Raw genomic sequence first — 11,275 nt, forward strand, 5'->3', positions numbered from 1 at the left:
GAGATTGAAGATATCAGCTTGACCAGTGACAGAGCTGAAGACTAAAGTTCAGCCACATGAGAAGTATGTGATCAAAGTGATGAAGTGCAGTTAAAAACTGGGTACCAAGAGTTGGGTAAGCTTTCCTTTTTTTGTAATACTGTCACACATTATGGTGAGAGGAGTTCACATTGTCTATGAATCCATGGAAAGAGGACATTGGGATGCTCTATGTTTGGACTTCTCTCGGACTCTGACCTACTCATCTCTTCTTTGGACTGATTTTGATCTGTATTTTTCCCAGGAATAAACTGTAACTGTGGATATTACAGTCTTCAGTGAGTTCTGTGAGTATTCCTAGCATATCATCAAACCTAAGGGTAGTTTGTAAGTGGTGTCCAAAGTAAAGGCAGCCTTGTGTAGACTGTGTTGCCCTGAACTTCACAGTTAATTAACTCAGATCAATCCAATTTAGTCATCTATAATTTATCTCACATTGTTTTCCTAATAGATTTTACTGAAGTGCAGAGGATGGTAAAATAAAATCACTGCACAGTAAGGAAATGTCTTTTTCATTTCTTTGTTGATTATTATCTCTGATCCTAGTCCCAAAATCTCCTGCCATGAACCTGGGTTTGACCTTTTTATGTATATTTTTCCTGACCAAGGAATTCCTAAGGCCAATTTTTCATAAACAAAAGTATATTAAGAAGTCTTACCATAAAAATTATATCTGTCTCTCTAGAAATAGTATTCAGCTTCCCTAGGGAAATAAATCAAAATATTGGCATACTGATATTTTTTAAAAATTAATTTAAAAAATTAAAACACAAAACAGCAGAAAGAAAATAGATTATACTCCTTTCCATTATATCTCTCCAAAAGAGACTGTACGTTCCTGGTGGAGCATTTCTTCCAATTCCTGAAATGAGCATTGACTGAGAATAGATAACCAAGTAATAAAATAACTAAAGATAGAAAATGAATATCCATTAGTCTATACCATTACAAATAGATAATGAACAAATGCACAAGCAGAAGGGGAAAAGTCAAAACATAATAAATGTATAATAAATAAGGGAATTTTAAAAAGTAATATTATACAAGAGTACTAATGGCTGTCAGCAATATTCACTGATGAATTTTAAAAGATGCAGAAAGCAAGTTTAAAGAGAAACAGAATATTTGAATAATCCAAAAGCATTTCCTAAATATATTTACTAATTACTGGGGTGGTTTTAACATATATCCTCAAATACTGTAACAGTCCTTGCTTCGGACTGTAAAATGTAGTTCTCATCTCAAATGTGGACTGAATTGTGCTGTTTATTTCTAATGACTGGAACACATAATGGGAAAATGATAATTTTGTTTTGGAGAAACCTCAATGATGACACCTTAATCAAGTGATAAATGTTACCGTTACCAGAAATACATCATGTTGTTACCATATATTTTCCAATATGACATGATAAGCAGGTCACTTTGCCTTTGAGACATTCTTCCCAAAAATCAGTAGCTTCACACTAATCATGAGAAAACGTAAGACAAACATAAATGAAGAGACGTTTTACAAAATACCTGTCCAGCAGTCTTCAAAAGCATGGAAGTTATAGTAAGAAGGGCAGACTGAGAAATTGTCACAGATTAAAGCAGGCTAAAGAGACATGATGACTAAATGCACTGAAATGACAGAATCAGAAAAAATGGATATTAGTGAAGACAGGGGTAAAATGTGAATAAAGCCGGAAGTTTATTCAATAATATTACACCAATGTTAATTTCGTAGAATTTATAATTTTACAATGGTTTTGTAAATGTTGACTGTAGGGAAAACTGGCTGAAGCATATGTGAGAACTCTTTGCATTATCTTTTCAACATTATTTTTGTAAATCTAAAATTATTTCACAACAAAAGTTTAAAACTGTCAATCACCAATATTTCACTATCTTGAATAAGAGAACAATTTGCAGCCATCCTTTACAAATATCCTTTTTTGCTTTCCTGGTTTATTTCTCTTCATAATATAGAAGGTCATATTGACAATATACTATCTAGTTTTCTTATTTGTTTATTGTTGGTTTTGTCTCCTCTAGAACTAAGCTCCATAACTATAGTAATTTTGTATAAATTACTTCACTAATATATCTAATGTACCCAGAGTTCAGTAAATATTTATCAAGTTGAATGATTCAAATTAAATATTATCTAGTTTAGAAATATGTTTTGTATATAAATACCTCAATCTTTCATTTTGAGATTTAAGAAAGATACTTATTCTGAGTAGTTCAGCCAAATTTAAGCAATACACTTCACAATGCATAGGACATATCTATTCATAATTCTCACAGATATGCTGTCTTAATTAGTTCAGGCAGCTACAACATAATACCATAGGCTGGATGCCTTAAACAACAAACATTTATTCCCCACAGCAAGTTTGGTGTCTGATGAGGGCACTCTTCCTGCTTTGTAGACAGCAGTCCTCTTCTTGTTTCCTTACATGAGAGACAGGAGAGAGAGAATAATAATAATAACAATAATAATAATAATAATGTACTCTCCTGTGTCTTTTTATAAAGGTACTCGTCCATTCACGGAGGGCTCCACTTTTATGATTTAATTACGTTCCAAAGGACAGACCATCATATTGGGGGTTAGGATTTCAACATGAATTTGTTGTAGGCACAACAAATTCTTACTCTATAACACTTACTCTATAGCACTAATACTTACTCTACAGCACTAATACTCTATATCAAATACTTACTCTATAGCACTAATACTCTATAGCACTAATACTTACTCTATGTCAAATACTTACTCTATAGCACTAATACATTTTCTAAATTTTTATTATTCTTTATGCTGGAAATTAGCCAATTCTGTTCAAATAATAGTATATCATTAGTCATGGTTACCGTTATAGGCAATTTTTGTCTATTTCCTTAAGAGAGTTAACCATGTTGTTCTTGGTTTAAATGATTGCAGTAATTATTAAATAATCATATCTTATGATAATAAGATATTATATCAGAGTGAATAGATGAGAATAATGATGCCATAAATAATCCTAGTTCGTGTATCTTTTAGACTAAATCTAGAATCATCAGTATAAAAATGTAAGTACTCAAATTATAGTTTAAGATGTTTTATACATTTTCTTTTATGCCAAGACTTCCATACATACTTATTTCTGGAATTTTATAGTTTTCAAGTGACAGAAATATGCAGCGTATGTTTTCTGTTAAAGCTTATGAAATTTTGTTGTCTATATAAATCTTTGACTTTTCACCCACACGTTCTTAAAATTAATCATGTTTGTTCTTGTTTTGGAGTACTTGATAAATTATATTGCTATGATTTGTGTATCAGATACTAAATGTTAAATGTTAAATTTTATAAAAATTGTCTCATCCTTTCAGTCTCATTCATTTGTTTAGTAGTAAATCAAATTAATAAGGAATGGAAGAAATAAATGAGATCCAATTCCAGAATGTAATACTTTTATTTAAATTCAGTGTATAGATAAAAGTTTTAGTTAATTTTCTTGACAATTTATGCTGTTTTTATACCAAAACTAACAAGAGACTCAGTTATCACTCCATAAGAAAGAAATAATAAACTGGAGAGAATTTAAAAATATATAAAAAGTATATATAAGTATATATGTGTGTGTATACACACACACACACACACACACACACACAGATATATATATATATATATATATATCTGTGTGTGTGTGTATACAAGATATTAGGGACCTAACATGTTCCCTGTATTTGCCCAGCATTTGCTTCTGCTTTTATTAAAATCTTATAGTTTACTCTTTGCCTGGATTTCCATGAGTTATGAGTATGTCCTTCTAATAGTACTCACCACAAATATAACCTGATTGAAGGCAGTTTAATTTGCTCTATAAAGGTTATTCCTAACACACTGTGTTTCTCTTTGAGATTTCTCTTTGAGATATTACCTAACTTGATCTAGATATTGGGTAGATATATGATATGCTATATTCCAATATGACATGCACAATACATAAGATAAAGCTTTCACACTTTCACACCACTAAATATAATTAAACAATGTCAAATTTTGAAAGCAATTTCAAAATTCAGGACCAAATAGTCTGATAAAGACTTGCAATGAATATACTGATTTTTATGATTATGTTTGATAAACATATTCACTTACATGTATGTGTTTATCAATTTTTGTTAAACATTAATTACATTTCTTAAATAACATACTTGTTGGAGACTGCTTGAATATGTTCATACTGATTTTAATTACAACTAGTTTCAGTAAAGGAAAAGACAATACTCTATAAAAATAAATGTTTAAATTTGAACATAAGTATTTTCCCCCATTGAACTCCAAGTTAAGTAAACTTGTGTAACTCAGGTAGAAAATCCATCACACCCATTTTTCTGTGTTCCCACCGTCAGCATTTTTCAGTAAGAGAACAATCTCAGAAGTGGAATGAGCAAAGTTATATTCCAGTTAAATCACCCAGATGTTCTTTTTTATTATAATTGTCCCCTGGAAAACAAGAACAGGTGGTTACTTGTACTCTGCCGAGAGAGAGAGAGAGAGAGAGAGAGAGAGAAAGAAAGAATGAGAGAGAGAGCGAGAGAGAGAGAGAGAGAGAGAGAGAGAGATGATTTTAAAAAATATATAGATGGTCTCACGTCAGTTATTTTTCCAAGAGTCACAACTCTTCCAACAAGAACATGTTTTGTTATAAGCTTCTTAATTCTGCCAAATTCTATTTCAGCTTACTTCATAGCTGGGTCTTTGCCACAAACACAAACTGTTCTGTGGTCAGTGTGTTAAAACAATCATCTAGAAACAATCTGTTTGCATCAGTCTTAACTCAAAATACATTATGTATTTCTCATTGGATTGCCAACTCTTTTGCTTAAGCTCACTGTTCAAAACTTTGAAAATGCAAGTCCGTGTGTATGTGTGTGTGTGTGTTTGTGTTTTGCTGATTTCCCTTTGAATCCTAATTCTTTAACAGCACCTATAAGAAAAATTGTCAGAAGCTAGACTGAAATCTCACTTTTAAACCAAGATATGTCTCTTGAAATTACAGATACTGAACATCTTCAAACATTTCCAGATGTGCTAGCTAAATATGTTAAATGTATTGTGGTGAGATGCCTGAGCAAGAACATTTTCACAAGTAAGTCCTTTTGATTACTAAGTAAGAATGTTTCTTTTAGTAAAAAGAATATTTGCTCATTTTACTTACCAATGGTAAATTTAGCAGCAAGTACTGACATTTGAATATGCACTAAGATATATTTCAGTTTACAATTCTGATGACCTTACATTTGGATTCTGTAAAAAGTTCGTCCTTCTCTGGGAGAGTGATGATAAGTGAGATGAGTGTAGAAGGAAGGGAGGAAGGGAGGGAGGGAGGGAGGGAGGGAGGTTGGTTTTAACTTGAGGTTAGCTAAATTATTTCTATAAGCCAAGTCACATATATTTTAAGCTCTGTGAACCCTATGCTATCTGTCATAGCTATTCAACTCCATGTTTCATTATTAAAAAAAGCAGACTTAGACAATTGTAAACAAATGAGTGTTGCTGTGTTCCAACAAAGCTTTACCTACAAAAGTAGGATGTGAGCTGGATTTGATCCATAGGGCAGCCATAGTTTGCCAGCCTTGGGTATAAGTGAATACATAATAAAGATCTGAACATACTTAATGCTGAATATATTTTTTGAGTGAGTGATATTGGTTACAATATTTCCCTCTTTGCGTTTGTTCAGTAATAAACTGAAATATCCTCCACTAATATTTTTAAGTTTTATTTTTATAGATTTAAGGGGTCCGAGTGCAGATTTCCTTTATGTACATACTGTGTAGTGGTAAAGTCTGGGCTTCCAGTGTACTCATCACCCATATAGTAAACATTATACCCAATCGATAATTTTTCAAACCTCACTCCCTTTCCACCTTTTCACCTTTTGTAGTCTCCACTGTACATTATTCTACTCTGCTTACCCATGTGTACCCACTGCTTAGCTCCCAGGTTTAAGTGAGAACATCTAATATTTGGCTTTCTGTTTCTGAGTTATTTTACTTAGAATAATGGCCTCCAGTTCCATACATCTTGCTACAAAAGACATTATTTCATTCTTTTTTATGACTGAGTAGTATTCCATGGACTTTATACATACTTCATTTTCTCTATCCAGTCATCCATTGATGGGTAGTTAGTTAGGTTGGTTCCATGCCTTTGCTATTGTGAATAGTACAGTGATAAACAGTACAGTGATAAACAGTGTGGGTATCTTTTTGACGTCATGATTTTATTCCATTTGGGTGTATACTCAGTAGTTGGATTGCTGTGTTTTTAGTTCTCTGAGAAATCCCCATATTGTTTTCCATAAAGGTTGTACTAATCTTCATTTCCACCAAAAGCATGTAAGTGTTCCCATTTCTTCACATCATGCCCAACATCTGCTGTTTTTTGACTTTTTAATAATAGCCATTCTAACTGGCATAAAATGGTATCCCATTGTGGTTGTAATGTGCATTTCTTTGATGATTAGTGATATTGAGCATTTTTTCATGATTTTTGGCCACTTGCATGCCTCCTTTGAAAAATGTTTGTTCCTTTTTTTGCCCATTTTTGTTCCTGTTCCTGTTTTTGCCCAGTTTTTAATGGGGTTATTTGCATTTTTCTTGCTGAGTTTTTTGAGATACTTGAATATTCTGATTTAGCCCTTTGTCAGATGTATAGTTTGCAAATATTTTTCCCATTTTGTAGGTTGTCTGTTTATTCTCTTAATTTTTTTTGCTGTGCAGAAACCTTTTAGTTTAATTAAATTACCTTTGTCTATTTTTGTTTTTGTTGCATTTGCTTTTGAGATCTTAATAATTAATTATTGGCCAACACTGATATCCAAAAGAGATTTTCCTAAGTTTACTTTGGGGATTTTGTATAGTTTCAGGTCTTATGTTTAAGTCTTTAATCCATCTTGAGTTAATTTTTGCATACGATGACAGGTACAGGTCCAGTTTTATTTTTCCGCATATGGCTATCCAATTTTCCCAGCATCATTTATTTGAATAGACTGTCCGTTCCTCAGTGTACATTTTAGTTGACTTTGTCAAAAATCAGTTGGTTGTAGGTATCTGGCTTTATTTCTGGGTTCTGATTTTGGTTCCATTATTCTATGTGTTTACTTTTGCATCAGTACTGTGTTGTTTTGGTTACTATGAGCTTATAGTATAATTTGATATCAGGTAATATGATACTTCCAACTTTGTTCTTTTTTCTTAGGATTGATTTGTTATTCAGAATCTTTGTTGGTTCCATATCGATTCTAGAGTCATTTTTCCAGTTCTGGGAAAAAGAACATTGATGCTTTGATAGGGATGGTATTAAATATGTAAATTGCTTTGGGCAATGTTGATTATTCTAATTCATGAGCATGGAATATTTTTCTATTTGTTTGCCTCATCTATGATTGCTTTCACTGGTGTATTGTAGTTCTTGTAGAGATTTTCACCTCCTTCGTTAAATGTATTCCTAGGTAATTTATTTATATGTGTGGCTATCATAAATGAAATTTAGTTCCTGATTTGATTCTCAACTTAAAAGTAATTGATATACAGACACACTACTCATTTTTGTGCATTGATTTTGTGTCATGAAATTATTACTGAAGTCATTTCCAAAATCTAGGAGTTTTTTGGAGGAGTCTTTAGAGTTCTAGCTGTAAAATCATATCAAGAGTGAACACAAACAGTTTGACTTCCTCTTTTCCAGTTTGGATGCCTTTTATTTATTTCTCTACCCTAATTGCTTTGGCTAAGACTTCCGGGACTATTTTGAATAAGCATGGTGAAAGTGGTCCCTCTTTTCTTGACTATATGCCTTGATGATGCTCATCTTGTTAAGTATCCCACAGGTCTCCTCTGGGCTTTTTGTATCTGGACATCTACAACACTAGAAAGACCAGAGAAATTTTTTTGAATTATTTCCTCAAATATGTTTCCCAAACATTTAACCTTTTCTTCTTCTCCCTCAGGAACGCCTATAACTTTTAAGTTTGCTCACTTTACATAATCCTGTATTTTCTAGTGTTTATACTTCCTACGGGGGAATGCTTTCAACTTTTCTCCATTCAGTATGGTGCTGACTGTGGGTTTGTTATACACAGTTTTTAATATTTTGAGGTATGCTACTTCCATAAGTAGTTTGTTGGGAGTTTTTATCATAAAGGGTGCTGAATGTTATTGAATGCTTTTTCCATATTTATTGAGATGGTAATGTTTTGGTTTTAATTATATTTATGTGGTGAAAAACATTTATTGATTTGTGTATATTAAACCATCTTTGCATCCCTGGAATAAGCTCACTTGATCACAGTATATTAATTTTTTGGTATGCTGTTGGATTTGTTTGGTTAGTAGGTTCTTGAGGATTTTTGAATCTACGTTTAGTAGAGAGATTAGCCTGTAACTTTCTTTATCTGTTGTATTCTTACTTAGCTTTGGTATGATATCACCCTCACCAGGATAATACTGGCTTCACAGAATGTGTTAGGGATGAATCCCTCCTCTTCAATTTCTCTGGAACATTTTCAGTAGGATTGTCACCAGTTTTTCTCTGTAAATCTGACAGACTATGAATTTCTGTGGTCCTGGGCTTATTTTTGTTGGTAAATTCGGTATGGCTGATTTAATTTCACCATTCATTATTGGTCTTTTCAGGATTTCTACTTTTTCCTTGTTCAATTGTATGTTTTGTCCACTTCCTCTGTTGTTTTCTAATTTGTGTGCATAGAAATGCTCATAATAGTCTCTGTTAATTTTTGGTGTTTTTTACGTAGTATCTTTGAGAGATCGTCTTTATTATTTCTGATTGTGCCTATTCGAATCTTCATTCTTTTTTGCTTGGTTAATGTAGCTAGCAGTCTTTCTGTTTGATTTACCTTTTAAAAAACCAACATTTTGACTTACCATTTCACTGATCCTTTATATTGATTTTTGATATGGTTTGGATCTGTTTCTCTGCCAAAATCTCATGTCAAATTTCAAGCCCCAATGTTGGAGGTAGGGCCTGGTAGAAAGTGATTGAATCATGAGGCAGTTTCTCATGGTCTAACATCATTCCTCTTGGTGGTGGTGTGGTAATAGTGAGTTCTCAATGAGATCTGGTTATTTAAAAGTGCGTAGCGCCTCCAGCCTCCCTCTGTCTTCCTTCTGCTCTGGCCATGCGAGATCCTCACTTTCCCTTTGCCTTCCATCATGATTGTAAGTTTCCTGAGGCCTCCCCATAAGCTAAGCTGATGCCAGTATCATGTCTCTGTACAGCCTGTGGAACCATAAGCCAATTAAATCTAATTTCTTTATAAATTACCCAGTCTCAACTATTTCTTTTCAGCAGTGCAAGAATGGACTAATGCAATTTTTGTCTCAATTTTACTTATTTCTGTTCTGATATTTGTTATTTCTTTTCTTCTGGTAGCTTTGGATTTGGTTTGTCCTTGTTTATATAGTTTCTTGAAATATGACATTTAGTGTGCTAATTTAAGATTTTTCTGTTTTTGATGTAGGCATTTAACACTACAAGTTTCTCTCTTAGCACTGTTTTTGCCTTATCCCAGAGGTTTTGTTATGTTGTGTCTCTATATTATATTCATTTATTTCTATTCTTTTTTCAAGAAAATCTCTACCTGAGCTTGATTATTTCTCTAAAGATTATTCAGGAGTAACTTAATTTCCACAAATTTGTATATTTTTTAGAGTTTCTCTTTTTATTAATTTCTAGGTTTATTCCACTGTGGTCTGAAAAGATTCTTGATATAATTTTAATTTTAAAAAAATGTTAAGACTTGTAGTCTGGCATATGGCCAATTAAAAAAAAAGGTTTCACGCACAGAAAAAGAAGAATATATGTTCTGCAGTTTTGGAGTAGAGTGATTTGTAAATGTTCATTCAATTCTAGAGTTTTTTTGTTGGTTTTCTACCTTGATAACCTATGCAGTGCTGTCATTGGGGTACTGAAGTATTTTCTTAGGTTTAGTAGTATTTGTTTAAGAACCTGGGTTTTTTCATGTTGGGTGAATATATATTTAGGATCATTATATATTCTTATTGAACTGATGCCTTTATCATTATCTAGTGACCTCTACTTGTCTTTTTTAAACTGTTCTTGATTTAATGTCTGTTATATCCTACATTAGTATAACTACTCATGCTCACTTTTTTGTCCATTTGCATAGAATATCTTTTTCCACCCCTTTACTTTGAATTTGTGAATGTCTTTACCCATTAGTTGGTTTTTTTTAGACAATATCTCATTGAATCTCATTTTCTAAATCCAGTTTGCCACTGTAAATATTTAAGTAGGGCATTTAGTCCACTGACATTTAAGGTTAATGTTAATATGAAAGGTTTTGTTCTCTCATGATGTCAATTGTTATCCAATTGCTTTGTATTCTCAATTGTGTGCTTGCTTTATAAGATCTGTGAGTTTTAAATTCTCATGTGTTTTTATGATGGTGATTAGCATCCTTTCATTTCCTTGTGTATAATTCCCTTGAGAATGACTTGTAGGATCTGTCTAGTGGTGACCAATTACCTTAGCATTTACTTGCCTGAGAAATTACCATATAAGGATTTGTTCCTGTCATTGATGTTGTTATCTAGTTGCTTTGAATTCTCAATTGTGTGCTTGCTTTATAAGAACTGTGAGTTTTTAAATTCTCATGTGCTTTTATGAGGATGATTATTACCCTTTCATTTCCATGTGTATAACTCCCTTGAGAATTTCTTGTAGGATTTGCCTAGTGGAGACCAATTCCCTTAGCATTTACTTGTCTGGGAACTACTTTATTTCTTCTTCAATAATGAAATCTAGTTTAGAAGGATAAAACACTATTAGCTAGCAGATCTTTTATTTAAGAAGATTGAAAATAGGGCCTTAGTCTCTTCCGGCTTGTAAGGTTTCTGGTAAGAAGCCTGCTGTTAGTCTGATGGGATTTTTTTTTTTTTCTTTAATTACACTTTAAGTTCTAGGGTACATGTTCACAACGTGCAGGTTTGTTACATATGTATACATGTGCCATGTTGGTATGCTGCACCCATTAACTCGTCATTTACATTAGGTATATCTCCTAATGCTGTCCCTCCCCCTCTCCCCACCCCACAACAGGCCCCTGTGTGATGTTCCCCTTCCTGTGTCCAAGTGTTCTCATTGTTCAATTTCCACCTATGAGTGAGAACATGCGGTGTTTGATTTTCTGTTCTTGCAATAGTT

Source organism: Colobus angolensis, unplaced genomic scaffold (genome assembly GCF_000951035.1).
Source record: "Colobus angolensis palliatus isolate OR3802 unplaced genomic scaffold, Cang.pa_1.0 Scaffold279, whole genome shotgun sequence".
Classification (NCBI taxonomy): domain Eukaryota; kingdom Metazoa; phylum Chordata; class Mammalia; order Primates; family Cercopithecidae; genus Colobus; species Colobus angolensis.